Source organism: Phyllostomus hastatus, unplaced genomic scaffold (genome assembly GCF_019186645.2).
Source record: "Phyllostomus hastatus isolate PE091 unplaced genomic scaffold, TTU_PhHast_1.1 phas_contig_196, whole genome shotgun sequence".
Lineage (NCBI taxonomy): Eukaryota > Metazoa > Chordata > Mammalia > Chiroptera > Phyllostomidae > Phyllostomus > Phyllostomus hastatus.
This window is the reverse complement of record NW_025333709.1, coordinates 36,339,388-36,357,621: the sequence shown is the minus strand read 5'-3', so window position 1 is coordinate 36,357,621 and position 18,234 is coordinate 36,339,388.

Genomic DNA, 18,234 nt, shown 5'->3' with positions numbered 1-18,234 from the left:
TTTATTATATACTATTCCTCTCTATTTTCTTTGAAATATACTTTATATGATAGTCTAGCTGCTCTTTATTTTGATTATTGTTTTCATGATATATTTTCCCCTTTTTAATCTTTTTTACAATTCATTTATTTTAAATATTTTTAATTACAGTTGACATAAAATATTATATTAATTTTTATTGTATAACATAGTGATTAGACATTTATATAAACTTACTAAGTAATCATTCCAATAAGTCTAGTACTCATTTGACAACATAAATAATTATTATAACATTATTTACTATATTACTATATTTTTTACTCTCAATATATTTGAAGTGATATATGAAGTTATATATGATGTTATATTTGAAGTGACTTTCTTACAGAATACATATAGTTAGATAATATTTATTGATATACTCTGCCAATCTGCCAATATCTTTGTTTTAAATAGTGTACGTAGTTAATTTACACTTAATAAAATTCTTGGTATTTTAGAGATTATATCTGTCATTTATTTTTTGTTTTCTGTGTTTTTTTTGTTGGGAACTGCCCTGCCTGGTATCAGAAGTTGTAACTCCCTCCAAGGCTAAAGCTGATGGAATGACCTTGGACAATAAGCCACCAAGGAGACAAAAGCTAATCTCGCTGGCAGGAGCACCACTTCTGCTCCTTTTACTTCACCCTGCCTGGCCCCCAATGCTTAGTCAGTTAACCAATGATGGGTAAGATTCCCTAAGTGGGGAACTATCTAAGACAGGCACGATCATGTGGGAGGACCCCAAGGAAAAACTTTGGGGGCAACAGCAACAGTGGGTGATGGCCCCTGGCCCCTCGGCTTTGACATAGCCTGATTCCTCATTGTCTGCAGGAAAATATCCTAATCTCTTGGCTGCCTTACTTCCCTTGCTCCACCTAAGCCTGAAACAATGTCAGGGTGGTGCAGCCCTGTGCTGGAAAGGGCAGGTTCCCGGGGTAATCAGGTCTAAGAAAGAATATGTAAGATCCTGTGATACCTGCTTTGTTTAGAATTTTCTCAATTAACTGATAAGGGTCCAAGCGAGAAGTAAGTTTGTTCCTCAGAGTTTTACAGCTCTTTAGCTATCTGACCCTGACTCAAAATAGGCCCTCAGATTTCCTTGCTATCTATTGTTTGATCCTTACTTCCTGGCAATGATTAATGAGCTTTACCTGAATTCCTGTGTAAATAAACCCAATAAAAAGCCTGCTCAGGTGGGAGAATGGGGCGCTCTCCCCTAGGGAGGGTGGCTGAGGTGCTCCCCACTAGAGAGAGTGGCCGTTTTGTACCTATTTCCCCACAGGACTTGATTGTCCGTGTCTGTTTTCCTCGTGTTTTGACGAGCATCCATAGCCATGATGGATACCGCTGGCCCAGTATCCATCTCATTTTTTAATCTTTTTACTTCTTTTGCCTTTCTGCAGGTACTGAGCATTTTTTATTCTATTTTGATTTATCTATAGTATTCATAATTGTATTTCCTTGTATAACTAGCTTAGTGGTTGGTGTAGGTGTGTTGGATAACTTATCAGAGTCTTCTGTGATTATTATTTTTCCAGTACAGTGTGGAAAACTCATCCTCCCCTTATGTCTATTAACTTTTGTTCCTGATATAATTGATTTAAATATCTTATCTACATATATTTAGAATCAAATCAGACAATGTCATAATTTTTTCTTCAACTGTCAAGCATAATTCCAAAGACTCAATAGCAGAAAAGTCTATTGTATTTATTCATATTTTTGCTCACGGCAGTCTTCCTTTCTTCCTGATATTCTAAGATATTTTCTTTCTTTTTTTTTTTTCTCCATTAGAGAACTTCTTTTAGCCATTCTATTTAAAGTTGTCTTTGGCAACAGATTCCATTAGCTTTCATTGACCTGGGAATGCTTCAGTTCCCATTTCCTTCCTGAAGGGTGTTTATGCCAGGTGTTGGGTATTGAGTTAGCAGTCTTTAACTTCACCTGTATAACTTCCTATTGTTCTTCGCAGTTTCTGATGGGAAGTTGGTTAGATAAGATGATTGTCTTTTGCTACTATCAAGAATTTGTTCCTTTGTTTTTCAGAAATTTGACTATGACTATGATTATGCCTTTATATAAATTTCTTTCAGCTGTTGACTTTGGTGTTTACTTTGCCTTTTGCATTTGTAGGTTAATGTCATTTGCCAAATTTGTGAACATTTCAGTCATTAGTTTTTTAAGCACCTCTTTCTCTTCTCCTAAAAGACTCCAATGATAAATATATTTTTTTTTGGTTTTTATAGACCCACAGGTTTCAGAGGCTCTGTTCATTTATTTTTTGTCTATTTTCTTTCTGTTTATGAGATTGGATAATTTTTATAATTCTTTATCCAATTTAACTACTTTTTTCTTCTATTCCTGGAATTGTGTGAAGCCCATACACTGAGGTTTTTTTGTTGTTGTTTAATTTCAATTATTATATTTTTAATTCTGTTACTTCCACTTGGTCCTTCTTTATATTTTGTATTTTTGTTCAATTTTTTATTTATATTCTAAGATGTTCTATATTTATTTTATTTAGTTATGTTTGAAATTGATCTTTGAAATATTTGTATAGCAGCTGCTTTAAAATCCTTGTCATATGATTCTAATATTTCTGTCATCTTGGTAATGATATCTATTCATCATCTTTTTTCATTCCATTTTGGATATTTCTGGTTTTTACTACAAATGATTCTTAGAATTTGAACATTTTGACTGTTATGTTATGAGACTGGAGGTCTTATTTAAACCTGTATATTGGCTGGCTTACCTTGAAACTGCTCTGACACAAGGTGGGGAGTAGGGAACTACCTCACCACTGGGTGTAGAAGTCTAGGTTCCTTAATCAGTTTGCATTGACTCCTGCCTGAGCAGAAGACTTCATATTACTACTAGGTGTGTGGGAATTATAGCTCCCATTAGTGCTATCTCTAGGGAAGGCCTCTGGTGCTATCTCCTGGGCTGGAAGGGCTAGGAGCACCTTGTTGCTGATCCCCACATAGTTGTCACTGATACCACAGTCAGGTTTTGGCCTTATTACTTGTGGTGGCAGTAAAAGTCCTGACTTCCCCTAACCTGGTCTGACCACCTCAAAGGGGAAGAATATGGGCAACTTGTTGTTGCCTAGTGGTGGTAGACATCCAGGTATCCAGGATCTCCCTTTTGTTTCCTCTGATACCACAGGAAAGGTGCTCATGACTGCCTTGTAGAGACAAAAGTTCTGACTCACCAATTGGCCTTTGCTGACACTGCCCTGCTCCACTGAGGAGGAATTCGGGAGCTGTATTACTCAGGACTTTCCAGAGAAACGCTTCTTGAAATTATATATATGTATATGTATATGCACATGTGTGCACACACATATGCATACACATATATACATACGTATGCATATATGTGTATGCATATGCATACATATTATACACACACACATATGGTGAGAGAGAGAAAGAGAGAGATTTTATTCCTATAAGGTATTGACTCGCATAATCGTGTGGCTGAAAAGTTCTAAGATTTACAGTATTTACGGTCAGTAAGCTAGGTACCCAGGAGAGCTAATGACATAGTTCCAGCCTGAGTTTGAAGGCCTGAGAACCAAGAGAGTCAATGGTATAATTCCTGCCAAAAGCAGGCGTTCTTGTGACTCAGGAAGAGCCCATGTTTTAGTTTGACTGCAAAGGCAGGAAAAGTCTGAAGTACCAGCGTGAAGGCAGTCAGGCAGAAGATGTTACTTACAGGAGGGTCAGGCCTTTTGTTCTATCCTGGCTTTTGGGTGATTAGATGAGTCTCATTCACATGGCCCAGTCAGGTTGACAAAATTAATTGTCATAGGTGCCTAGTTAAAACCTGACAGGGAAAGCCGAGGTTACCCACTTAACTTTTGATAGTATGGGTTGGGTAGGACCACAGATTTTTTTTTAAAAATGTGGTGTTTGGTATAGGAAACCAGTTATTAAAAAGTTTCCCTGTTCTTTTAGGCTGCCTACCTCCTATTTCTTTGGCTAGAAAGAAAAGGCTTTTGCTGGGGCTTTGATATTTGTGCCTGTTGGTGCTTCAGTGGGCTGGCATCTTTAGCTCCAAGTCCAAGAGAGCTGAAGTGAAAAGAAAACTGAGGCAACCCACCAAAATGTTATTTCTTTGGGTCTTCACTTTACCTATTTTCTCTCTACATTTGAAAATATATGTTTGTGTTATACATAATGTTGAGGTTAGTAGGCTTACTTAATTGGGAGGATAAGGAAAAATGAATCTCCTCTATTTTCCTGAAAGCAAAACCCACAAGAAATACATTTTAAATATTTTGGTCTGTGATCCAATCTACAAATCACAAGGTCCCAAAGAAGCTTGGCAGTTATAACAAACAAGCTTCTGAGCTGGCATTTCATCCTGAATTTTGGCTTTGTTTTTTATTACATTGACTAGACAGTTGTCAAATTATCAATCCATGCTGTACTTTGTAGACACTGTCTAAAAAAACTTAAGTATGTGAGTGCTGGTCTTCAGTATTCATGAGCTATAGCATTTCTGCCCCTGTCCCCCACCATCTTTGCTCCTACCAAGCATACAGAAACATTTAAAGCCAATTACAGAAGATTGTCTTGCTTACATGTAAAAGCTATTCAAGAAATAGACTTTGTAGGAATTGAAATGATCCAGGCTGTACTGTTTAAACCTTAAGGGGAATGTGTTTCTATGCTTTCATTTAAAAACTTTGAAATAAATGAAAATTTTTCAAGCATAATTTTTCTAAATATATTCTCTTTTGGAATGTTCCTATGTTTTTATAGCGCATCATCTCTTGACTACAATTATCTCTGTAATGGTGTTGACTATATTCTTTAAAGGGCAGAAGAATATAGTTATTAACTGAATAGTTTAAACCTAAAGATTTAGAACTGCATTAACAAATATTTAACTTTTATATATAAGTATATCATAGTTTAAATTAGGATGCTCTTTATGCCACCCACTGTTATCTTTCAGTATACTTCAAAAGGATGATTTCATATTAAAACATATAAAATATAACACTTGAAAATGTAATATGTAAGATTGTTATATAATGGGAGGATGATTATAAAATGTGTGCTCTCTTAGAAGGCAGCTATTTTGTTTTAAGTTAATGTTTTTATTTTATTGAGCCATATAATCCAGAATTTGTAAATACTAGGTTAAAGTTTAATAAATAGGGAAGTATCAGAAAATTAACTTACTGTTCTTAATATACCCAAATATTACTTCCTTGTAAATGCCTACTGCTAAATATCAGAATCATGGAATATAAACATTTTAGATTTATCACTGAGACATACCTAAAATAGTATTTGGTAAATATAATTAAAAACCACTAGAATTTACTATATATGCTTCATTCTGATAGAAATGTCTAGCACTTGGAGAGGGATTTAGGTTTATAGTTCCTTTTAGTTTGGCAATTCCCCTTCATTTATTGAGAATGTAACTCTAAGTTAGAAAATTTATGTTATTAAATCTTTACAAACTTCAAATACATATACCATTGGTAGATGAAGAAACTAAAGCTTTGAGTTAAGACTTTTTTCCCCAAATTCTCTAATGTCATGATGCACAGTTGTTTAAATATTTAACAGCATTTTACCCCAAATTTTGTATTTTAAATAATATTGTTTTGTATTGTTTGAGTTGTAATCATTAAAACAATTTTGAACAGAGAGCTTATAGTTTCATTTTTATATTGAAACTATTCTTATTTTCATTTAAAAAATCATTACTAGCTTTCATATATTCAGATTATTTTGCTACCTATTTCTCATGAACTACTTTGTAACTAGTTCATGAATGTTTGATATTGAGTACAAGCATGTGTTTTCCTTAATCATTGCTTAGTGGCAATGCATTTTTATTTCTTTAACACAAAAATATAATTATAATTATATAAACACAAAATATAATTATACAGATAATAATTGGATATATGTACATGTATACATATGTAACATGTTTAACAGTTAGGTTGAAAATAAAGGATTTGTTTTAGTAAATTCTTTAAAAGAGTTATATGAGAATTTACTTACGCCAGGAATGACTTACTCTAGGTTACATATACTATGAATTCAGGTCAAGTATTATTTGTCTAGATCTCCAAGAGAGTCCCAATCCCTCACCCTATGGAAATATCTAAGTGTTTACCTATATAGTGTATTATTCTTCAAACTTGACTTTATGTTGATCTTTCTAAATGTAAAAAAATATTTACCATTCTCTGGGTAAGAAGGCTTAAAGTAAGTAATATTTTCAGGTGGCACAAATATTTTCTTTTATTTGTCTACAGAGACTTATTTATTTTCTCCTTGAATATTTATGGCTGTATTTAGATTTTCAGATGTAGAAATTATGTAAATTTTTAATAAACATGCAGGACTTGATAATTCATCCAATGAGTTTCTTTCTCATCATTAAAGCCAAGGGTGGTCTGGACAGATCTTTTTCAAAGCTCGTTTTGTTTTGACTAGGTATAAATCTGCACCATGCCTTTCTGTAATATAGATATTCTGACTTTACATCACTGTTTATTTATTTATTTTTTTACTCTTTTTGCAAATGGATAGCATCTGGAGACTCTGATAGTACTGAACATTCCCTTCTAATTATATTATAATTAACAACTCTTCCTTTCAAATAAATTGGGTTTTCAGCATGGGCTGTTTACCAAAAGCCATTGGCTAGGAATTTCTTGGCAAGGTTCTAAAGTGGGATGGACATTGTGACTTACTTCCTTTTCTCTACTGTGTTTTATATTTTATATTTTTCTACTAATAATCTAGTTTTTCTTTCTTTGCATTTAATTATAGTGAAAGTTGTACACTTCAACTCATCTGCTTAAAAACTGCTTACAAGATGCTGTACAAATAATTTTATACTTACTTTAGAATAAGAAGCATAAATAGTTTTCACAAATTAATATTGGGAATATAAGCATGACAAATAATACTGTAATATTCAATGTCCAAATTATTTCTGGGATCCAACACCATTAAGAAGAAGTGTGGCCCTGGCTGGTATGCCTCAGTAGATTGAGCACTGAAGGGTTGCCAGTTAGATTCCCGGTCAGGGCATGTGCCTGGGTTACAGGCCAGGTCCCCAGCTGGAGACATGTGAGAGGCAACCAATAGATGTTTCTCTTCCTCCCTTTCTCTCTCCCTTCCCCGCTCTCTAAAAGATAAATAAGTAAGTAAATAAGTAAATAATTAAATATATTTTAAAGTAATGGACAAATTTGTTATTTGAGAAAAGCCATCCTATCGGTCACTGTCAAGAAATAGTATTGAACATTAGGACACAGGTAAAATTACGCCTTGCATTTAACTCTCAACTTCTGAGTCAAATAGGGAATAAGAAAGTTGTCAAACTTTTAGTGATAAAATAATTAGAAAATATAGCATAGATCTGCAGTCAAATGTTTCGTAATACATATCTTGCTCGTCTTTTGCTTTTTTGAATTAAGTTGTTCTACCCAGTCAGAGACATCCCCAGAGAAATTAGGAGCTTACTGAATTCAACAGAAATAAAATATGTACATCCTGAAAACATGTGGCCCTGAAAGATTCAGAGAGAAAACCCAGAGGAGTTGATCTACATACATGTGTGTGGTTTATTCTCCTGTAATCAATTATGTATTTCAGTTCTTCAGTGGAAAGCAGTGAGCCATGAAAAAGTGTTCCTCCCATGCTTTCCCTTCTTGGGGACTTTAGCTAATGGGAAGGGAGTTGGAACTTGAGACAAGACTGTTTTATAGAAAACTGAGGGGTGAGCAATAATAAATTCTAACAAATAGTATTTTAAGAATGCAATTAATGTTTAAAAGGACATTGATTTTATTTAAGTGCTTAATATAATTTCAGTCATATTTTTTATCTCTTCCTAGGTGATGCATTGTTGCATTTTAAGATGTTTTTTTGACAATGACCTTTTAACCATAGAGCAACCAGTGTGCTTTGGGCACTGCTATATTCTTGCACTGTTCAAAGGCATCTGGCCAAGTGGAGAGACATAGGTAAAACTTGGCCCATTCTCTGCTTGCCAAATGCTTCCCTCTCTTGTGAGGATGATTCAGCTTGGGGGAAGGGCTGTCTTATACTGATATGCCCAAAAGAGCTGAGCGTTTTTCAGTTTGCCCAAAAACCCTCTACATAAGGCAGTGGAGAGCTGTTTAACAAAATGAGGTTAAAGAAAGATGGTCATCTAAGAAACTTTTAAATATATGGCTATCATTTTGGAGCAGATGGGACTATTAGAGGCCTATAAATCATATCTTGCAGTCCAATATGTTGCTGCTTAATTGTAGCCTTGAATGTAAAGAACAGTGTAGCATTTTAAGGTTTAAAATAATATTTTGTTTTCCTATTTGAGGCCTTGGACTGTAAACAATCCTGAATGCGATTACTATATGTTTTAATATTGAAACACTTCATGAATACAGTGTTCTGATGGGTATAAAAGGGAGAGCTCACTGCTAGAGTGAAACACACTCTTCCCTGAGAGGCATTTCCAGGCTGCTCATGGAGCATGATTATACTGCTTACAAAGAAACCCAGAAACAAAATAATAGCTATAATCAGCTATCACTGTTCCATAACTATCCAGCTAATCTTATGTATAACATTATAAAGTGACTTTCATTATAGTGTATTTCTACTTCTTTTTAATTGCTTCCATTTTTCTTGAAATCATTAATATTCAAAAATTCAATCATTACTCTTACTCCATTTCCTTTTTGAGATTCTTAGATGAAAGACTTCATAAAGCTGTACAATATAAAGAATCATTTCCATATTGAAATAGTTTATGAAACAGAATCCTGTAGTTTTCTCTTACATGGAATAAGCCTGGCCTCTTTTGATATCTAGCAGCTGAAAAATTACTTTTGAGAAAATGTTCTTAGGTTCAAGGCCTTTTGTCTCCTCTGATAATTGCTTAAATGTCTATATTTTACTTCATGTTTTGTTCTCTTGAGATTTTTCTTTCATTCTAATCACATGCAAAATTGCGAATACAGAAACTATGCTTTAACTTTAGAAATTTATTTCAGAAACACTGGCCTTTCTTTAGAGGGCAGTGCTGAAAGTGCTATTTTGCATTTTTCTTTTATATGTTTTGCTCTGCGAACCTTGGCAATTTAAAGTACTTCAGTTTCATCTTTACAATAATAGGAATTCATTTATTTGCAACCACTGGTTAAAAGATATTGTTGGAGATATTTTAAAAATTTAAACACATATTTTGATGGAATTATCTCTGATTTTCAGGCATTTTAAGTTACATCTGCAATAGTATCTATGCAAGTCCAGGTTAGTATATTTTTCCAAAGTTCTGTATTATAATTTTAAAAGTTTGCTTCTGTCCCCTTTTCTCTGCTTGTATGTGAAAACTATTTTACAAAGTTTGATTAAACATGTTATCCTTTATTTTTACTGAGTTTTTGTCATAAATGTGTTACGTAATTGTTAAACACCCTTCAAAAATCATATATAATAATTGTTTTCTGGTCAGCAGGTTGGGATGCAGGATGTCTTATTGTGTGCAATATTCCAATTTAATGGAACAAATCACTTTATTATCCAATAGGAAAATGGCACTTTCACCTCCACAGTGATAATCCTAAACCATGTTTATATATTTTGGTCCAAAGGTGATTCCTGATCACATATGTATTTATGATGGAACCAAAACTTATGAGGAACTCCTGTTTGAAAGATGTGTTTAGTACCTCAAAGCAAGTCACACAGTGTCCAGTGGGAAATTCAGAGAATTTAGATCAACACGACTGCAGCTACTCTCTGTGGTTAACCCCCTTCACTTCTACTCTAGACTGAATCTTACTGTCTGCGGTCTTTGAAGATGAGGGGAGAGAATGAATCATCTCACTACTACCCCTAATTTTGTTTTCTGGTATAAATATTATGTTCTTACTTGGGGCCTAAGTTCTCAACATTACAATCTTTTATATTAATTATATAGTCACTTTCCTTAAAAATGCAAACTTGTCTCTGAAAAACTGGGTCTAATGGATTTTTACACCCAAACCTACAACCATTTTCCTTCCCCTTTTGATCACCTGACTAGAAAAAAGTGGCAGAGCACTGATCTCAGTTCTTTCTACTTCATGACAATTCAAAGTCCCAGCAGCCACCATCCTTCCATTTTTCATATTTTTTTTTAACGAAATGATTTCTGTACCTTGTGTGCTTCTCTAAACCAGATCCCCCCGGGACATTACTTCACTGTGGCCTTCTCAATTAGTTTACCAAATTTTCCATATGTAGTAGTGTCTCATAACTTGGAGATGATGTGGAGGGTGAGGACCCTCCAACCAGACTGTATATATCCTTAAGTAAAACCTTTACTGGTTTGAGCCTGTCACTTGTCACAGCAGGATCGCATTTTCTAGCCTCCAATCAAACTCCTGAGCACATATTAATAATTTATTCCCTAGTTAAAATACAATGTAAAGATTCATCTTTCAAGATATTGTCATACAAACAATTTGTAGGATTTTAGTTTTTTTGCATACATAAAGTAATATTTCATTATTTCCAACTGAAAAAAAAATGACAAAAACAAAACAGAAGAAACTGCTCTTGTAGAAGAGAACCTTAATACACAGACCCCAGTTTCAGCTGGTTCCTTTCAGAGAGGTCCCCTATTCAACCTCCTTCAACCTAGTTTAGTGACTGTTTGAAATACCAGATTAAGGATTTTAAAATGTTTACATTTTATCAAATAGCAGAAATATTGTTCCCATGCTATTGGATTTGGCGAAGTTCTCACCAACCCTTCAATGCTTCCTTGCCTCCTTAAACCCTTTTATATCATTGGTCCTTTTTTTTCAATTAACTGATTTGGCAAAGCAGGAAAATGGTTAATTAATTATGCCACTTATTATTGTTAGGAGTTGGATTCCTTTGGCAGGAAAATTAATTCCAGCTGTTCATGGAAAGATTGTACTCTTTGTCATATCCACTTACTCTGCTTGATAGGTCTTTCCAAAACCTAGAGTGCCTAGGAAGCCCAGTGAAGCCAAAATGGGAATTTTGGCACTAATACAATGAACATTCTGGGTACCCTTCCTGTTTACTTTCTTGTTATTCTTGGTCACTAATGAAAATGTTAGCTCCTCCCTTCACCTCCATTTGAGCACATCTGCTTTTCTGATCCAACTTCCTCTTCCTCTCCTTTCTAAATATTCCATTCTGTAATCTGCGAATACATTCTATGCTTTAAAAATTCAATTATCTTTTCAGCCGCTTTTACTAAATTATTCTATACTTCCTTGTCAGAATAGAAGCTCCTTGTTCTTGACTGCCTTAGCAGCCTTGTTAGTATTTCTGCTTGTTTTCCTCTTACCTTCGTTTGCGAGGAAGTCATGTCAGCATTCTCTTCCCTTTCCAACCTACTTTCAAATACCATTTACCCATCCTTCTAGAGTGTGATGAGCTTTATGGTTTTGAGAGCCACATTCACTAGGAATGTTATCTTCCTTCTATCTTCCTCACTTTCTAGAAACTACCACTCAATTGCTAAAAAAATTGCTTCTCCTCTGTCCTTAGAATTTTATGTATCCTAGGTAGTGTCAAATTTGTGAGAACACCTGAGATATCACTCTTTCCTCATAATGCACTACCCTCTAAATTCTATATGCTATGGATTGAATGCTGTCCTATTTAAAAAGATATGTGAAGTCTTTCCTCCTTGTACTTCAAAATGTAACCTTGTTTGGATATAAGGTTTTTATAGAAATAATTGAGTTAAAATAGGGTTATTAGGCTAGGACTAATTCAATGACTGGTATTTTTATAAAAAGAAGAAATTTGTACACCAAGATAGACATACATAGAGAGATGACAATGTGAAAAGACACAGGGAGAATAGGGCCATCTATAATTAAAGGAGAGATGCCCAGAGCAGATCTGTCCCTCATAGCTCTCAAAAAAAACCCCAAAACAACAACAAACTACCACACAAACAAACAACAACAATAAACAACCATGTCAACATCTTGATTTCAAACTTCTAACCTCCAGGCTGTGAGACAATAAACTTCTGATGTTTAAGCCACCTAATCTATAATTCTTTGTTATGACAATTCTCAAAAATTAATACACTATACTTGTTACCAAAACTCTGCACCTGGCATATCATTCTAAAACCACAACTTATAATTTAACACCGATGACTAATAAAATTAAAAAATATGAAAATCAATAGTGCCATATCCAACTATGATTATTTTAGGCTTGAAACCTCCTAAATTGATATAAGCTTTGGCTTTATTAAGCCCACTAGTCTTTTGACATATTTCTCTACTTTCAGTCAATTACTCTCTGTCTTCAGTGATTCCCCATCTAACCTGGGCAATAGAATCCATCATTTCAACCTCAGTTGTTTTGCTGTTGTTATTATAGTCTATCAAGTACTACATTTTATCCCTAGATTTTTAGATTTCTTCTCTCCTTCTCCATCTGAACTGCTCAGCGTGGCTGAAAAAAAATCATGTAACCACAAATATGCTGCCTGTACAAATTTATGTTCTCAAGTGGTACTAAATCTTTATCAAAAAGTACTAAATCTCTATCCTTCTTTTATTTCTACTCAATTCTTACCATTTATCTTAAGTACAACTTCAAACCTTCTCCGTCCTCCTCCCTCCTCTTACCAACTTTTTACTTTCAGTAGATGACCTCATCTTTTTTGCTAGTTTATCAAACACCATCATATTGAAACTCCTGACATTCCTTGCACTTTCAATGACAAATCCAACTTCTGCTGCCAGAATAATTGTCATAGCTGTAACTTTACTGTAACATTGCTCCTTTAATTTATACTTTCTATGTCTGGAATTCCTCCCATCCATATCTCCATCAGGTAGTCATTCACTTTTATTATCATTTATTTATTATCATTAAGGTTTGTTTTGACCCCATAGATGTTTGCTTAATTCATCCGATTTCTTAATAATGATGTTAATACTTCTTTCATGCTGGGACAAGCACCTCACTATCCCTTCTAATTTTCTGAGCATCTATAAGACTGACAAGAGAAGCTAACACAGCAATCTGATATGACTTCCTTTATCATTGTTTGATTTTGCAGCAGCTACTCTCCTTGGGGTGATCATGAAAAAGCATTGCTGGATCCCACACATCTTCCATGACCTGGGTAAGAAGAATGTTAAGAAGATGAACACCTAATCATCCTAAAGCTAATCCAGCCTGGTTTGTATACAGCCATCAGTTGCTTCATCTTGGGAGATCTTCTTGGCATTTAGAGGACAGGAAACACAATTCTCCTTTTCAGCATAAACTGTGTCAGCTTATATCTAGTCCACTGTGCTAGCTGACCTGTTGGGAAACAACCTACTCTGTGTTTGGATCATTAATAGCCATATGTGATTGTTCAGTAGTATGCTTGGGTCCTACATCTTAGAACCATGCTCTTCAATTCTGCAGTATTGAAAAACCAAGGAGATGTCTCCCAAGTTAGTCAATATCACATTGAAATTTAGTAAAGGTTCTTTAGGAACCTAATAATATTGTTCTACAAAATTAAACAACTCCTTTACACTATACATATAGGTTTCAGTAATTTCGTGGTTTTGTCCACCCTCATGATACCTACACTAACTTTTTGGTGACCAGAGCCCATAAAGGTGCTCCGTTGTTCTGGCATAATTTATGATAAGTCTTAAAAAAATGCACTTAACAAAAATGGGCTAGAAACTGAAGACCTTAAAATATTACTGGAAAAAAATTAAAATCTGAAAAATTAGCAAAAGTTACATTTTAAAAATCTGTATAGATATAAAGGGAAGTACTTAAGTTGGAAAACAAACATTACTGCTATATTTGAAAATTATTTAAATGTCTATAATAATTATTGACACTCATTGTAACAATCATATTTCTTACATTGACTAAATAAGTCTAAGAACATGTTCCAGTATTTAAACCTTTCATATTTTATTTTTCTGATAAATTGGTGGAGTACCTTATTAAAAATGCAGCCAATTGACTCGAAATACAGTCTTAGCCCCAGAATCTACTGGTAAGCAAGTCTCAGGAATTAATTAATAACGATATCTGCCTTAATGTTTTTGCATGCTATTAGAAATTCTTTACTATCTTAACAACTACTATAAATAAAAGACAATGTCTTATTTTTTAAAAAAATATAAAGTTATGTAAAACGCTATAATCATTCATGTACCAACAAAAAGAGAAAAATAAGTTTTCAGTGATAAAATTGAAAGACAAGTTAAATCAACAGTGCACAATGGGAGTGAATGGCAATTTTAGAGGTCTATTTGTCAGATCTCCAGTATAGTGTCCTGCTTTCTATGTAATGTGATGGGGCTGCCTTTTACCACCTCTACACACATAAATCTCCATCAATGTCTCAGTCTGCTCAGAGTACCATAGCAAAATACCACAGACTATGTGGATGAAACAACAGAAATATATTTTCTCACATTTCTGGAGGCTGAAAAGTTCAAAATCTGTTACTCAGCTGATTTTTCAAATCTGATTCTTTATTCCTCTGATTAAAAACCAGAGCATGATTTTAAGGATCTTCCAGAGAAATCTCCTTAGGGTAACATCCAGGATGCTTTATGATCTGGCTCATATTTACCCATCCAGTCTCAATTCTTACAACTGTTTTCTCCTATTCTAACCAACTGCCATTCTGAACTATATGCCACCTCCCAAGTGAATCCTACTTTCAGGCTTTCAGAACTTTGAAAATGTACTTCTCCTGGGTGAAACACTCTCTAACACTTTCTTCTTTTTTTCCTTGGAGAATTCCAACAGTGATTTCAGACTCCTCTTAGCTATCATCATCTTTTCTTTATCTTACCACTCCCCATATTCAACAATCTGGTACTGTTCAACTAGAAACTACTGTAATGCCTATTTACCCAAACACAAGAATGAAGATGTGACTTGTTCCTCTTTAAACTTCAACTTCTAGTGTACTACTAGGGCAATGTGGGGTGCCACGTGCACAGATGTTAGCAGAACTCAGAAAATAAACTATAAACTTCCAAGTGTATTCAAAAGCTGAAGAATAACAGATTCTTTTTTTCAAAGTTAATCACAACTGACTTTGTGACTAATATTGAAAAGCAATATTTCCCATTCCACATGCTGTCTTCTAATGTACTGTGGAATTTTTCCCATCAAGAAGTGTATTCTACATTCCCTCACTCAAATTAAATTTTGCTTGATATTTTTCTATTCCTCTTTCCTTAAGTGTATGAAGACATTTTACTCTCAATGAAAAATAAAATAAATCATTGAATGAGTTGACATTTTTGCCTGAAGTCATAAGTTATTTTGTTTGTCTAATCGTAAGAAAAAAATATCAAGTCACTTGGTCCTGACTAGTGTGGCTCACTTGGTTGGGTGTTGTCTGGTAAAACGAAAAGTTGCCTGTTCAATTTCATTCAGTCAGGGTGCATGCCTAGATTGTGGTTTGGTCCCTGGCCCCCATGTGAGAGGCAACTGATTGATGCATGTCTCCTTCTCTTTCTCCCTCCCTTCCCCTCTCTATAAAATAAATAAATATTTTTTAAAAGATTTTATTTATTTATTTTTAGACAAAAGGGGACATTGTGTAGAGCTCTGGGAAGATTAGCTGTGTATTAAAACTCTAAATAACAAGTTGTATTTTATCTCTCCAATCTTAAAACTAAATTTCTGAATAAAGTATTTTACAACAAAAATTAGAAGTTTTAAAAATCCAACAGCTTTAAAGAGAACACATTTCATATGTATAATTTTATTTTGTTAGTTTTTTATGGAAGATAGTTTAGCATTTATTATTATCAAGAACATAATAATCAGCAGTTGTTTTATTTGGAGTAGGTTTTGGGTTCAGGACAATCCATGTAGAATTTTTATAAAAATAGTGAAAATTACTACCACTTCAGACATTTAATTGTAATTTCATTATAATGGGATTAACATAAAACATCTTGAGAAACATTTCAAAGTAATACATTTACAGAGTAATACAATCTGTAGTTACTGGTCATTAAAGCAATACTATGCCAACCAGAAACATTGCATTAGAATAGAGTTTTATTATTTAAACCTTAAAGAATTGTTACCTAAATGAGCTTGCCTTATTTCATTTTAAGCATTTCAAAGAAAGAAAAATAGTAAATAGATATTTAATATCATAATATAACACTTTATGAACTATAATCTAGAATGTAAAACATAAGTTTTCATTACAAACATTTTAAATGGTGAAAGAAAATATTTTTTCATATTTTTTCCAAATTTATTTAATGATCATTTAATAGCTAAATGCAAATCATATAAAACATATAATGCTTGATATATAAAGGCCAAAGGGGAGCAGGATCAAAGGTGGGAGGTAGGGATGGTGGGGGTAGGGGGGAAATGGAGACAACTGTATTTGAACAACAATAAAAAAAAATGTAAAAAGATAAAAAGAAATAACTGTAATGTAAAAATTATTTGGAAAACACCACAAAAATATATTTATAGAATATTTTATTCTGAGATTTCTAAAATTCTCAAATAAAGGTTTAAATTGTGAGTATAATAGATAAGAAATTCAGTGGTTTAAAATATAAATCCCTCCCTGGGGAGGGGAGGTAGCAAATGAGAGAGTAAGGAGCCCAGGAGAAAAAGAAACAGTCTATTGAAAAGGGAAGGTCAGTTACAGACTTTGGAAGAAAAATAGCACAGATTTGACCAAAAGAGATAGCTTGAATTGCTTATCCTTGCCTGTAATGTTTTATGTGAAAGATGGGGAAAAAAATCAAAGGATAAATAATGTTTTAGAGTACAAATGGCTCAGCTAAAGGCCTTGCTGTAATTAGAAAACTGTTCCAGGTAAGTAGGTCAGACATCAAGAAAAAGACTAATTAATGATCTGGTGTTAGGGGGAAAATGAGAAAAACCCTAGGTCTATTTGGGACACAACCAGTTCCAAGTAGTGCCTCTTTAAGACTATTAAGCTTAAAGAAACTTAAAAGTTAATTGCTAAATTTCTTGGAAACTACAGAGAAATTTTAAAAACTGCATCTAGGGTTGCACAATTTTATAAGAATACATTTTCTTATTTTGAAAAAATTCAAGTATACATGGAGACTGCAAGTACAAGAGTGATTTAATTTAAAATGATTTTAAAAATTGAAAAATAAAAGGGAGTCTTAGTTTTAAACTGAACTTAAAAATAGGTAATGAAAAAATAGCAAGTTTGGACATTACCTAAAGCATATATTAAAGTAATTGTGTATTTAAAATACTAAAAAAAAAATATAGATGGTTTATTCATGAAAGAACAAAATTTTGTAAGCACAGAAGGACTAGAAGATATCACAAAGAATGTTTGGTAAATATCTATGAAAAATATATTCAAAAAATGCTAATAATACATACTGCTTAGTGGTGAGATTATCTGATAATTGATTGATTTTTATTAAGTATTATAAACTTTCCTAAATATACTTTATTTAATTTTTGTTAAAAAATGATCCAACATTTAAATTAGTTGGCTATCTGTCATTGCAGCATCATCTTGACAAAAATGTTTTAATTTACATCCAGTCAAACTCACATCTAATGTCTAACTAATGTGTAGAAAATACAGAGGACAGAGATGCAAATTAAAGTTCATAAGACAAACAAGTAAATATTGATGTCACGAGAAAAAAAGAAAAAAGAATAGAAATGTATTAAATTAAGTTAATTTCCATGAAATTAAGATTAGGAGGGGGGAAAGAAGTTGGTGGTGATGTAAGTGGGAGCTGAGCCCACTTGCTCGTGCACCTAGCTGGGACACCTAGCTGGGACACCTAGCTGATCTTCTGAAGAACTGAATGAACAGCTAACAGAATCCCAGAGGATATAAGGTTTGGAAGCCAAAGTGTGTAGCAGAGGCTTAAAAAGGGGCAGTTAGGGGGTTTTGAGGGCCAATGGGAAGGTCACTGGGCCTGGCGCTGGAGACTATGGCTGCCACTGGGGCACTGGAGGAGAGCCAGGTCAGTGATAGTCAACCAGCGGCTCTTCCCACGCCCTGAGCTGGGAAGTCCCAGACCTGCACCAGGAGAGACCTGGATGCTAAAATACCTGGGGGGATAAAAAGGTAGTGAGTGACACCTAACCAGCAGTGTTCCCCAGCAGCATGCGGTGGCAGTGTACTTTTTATTCTTTT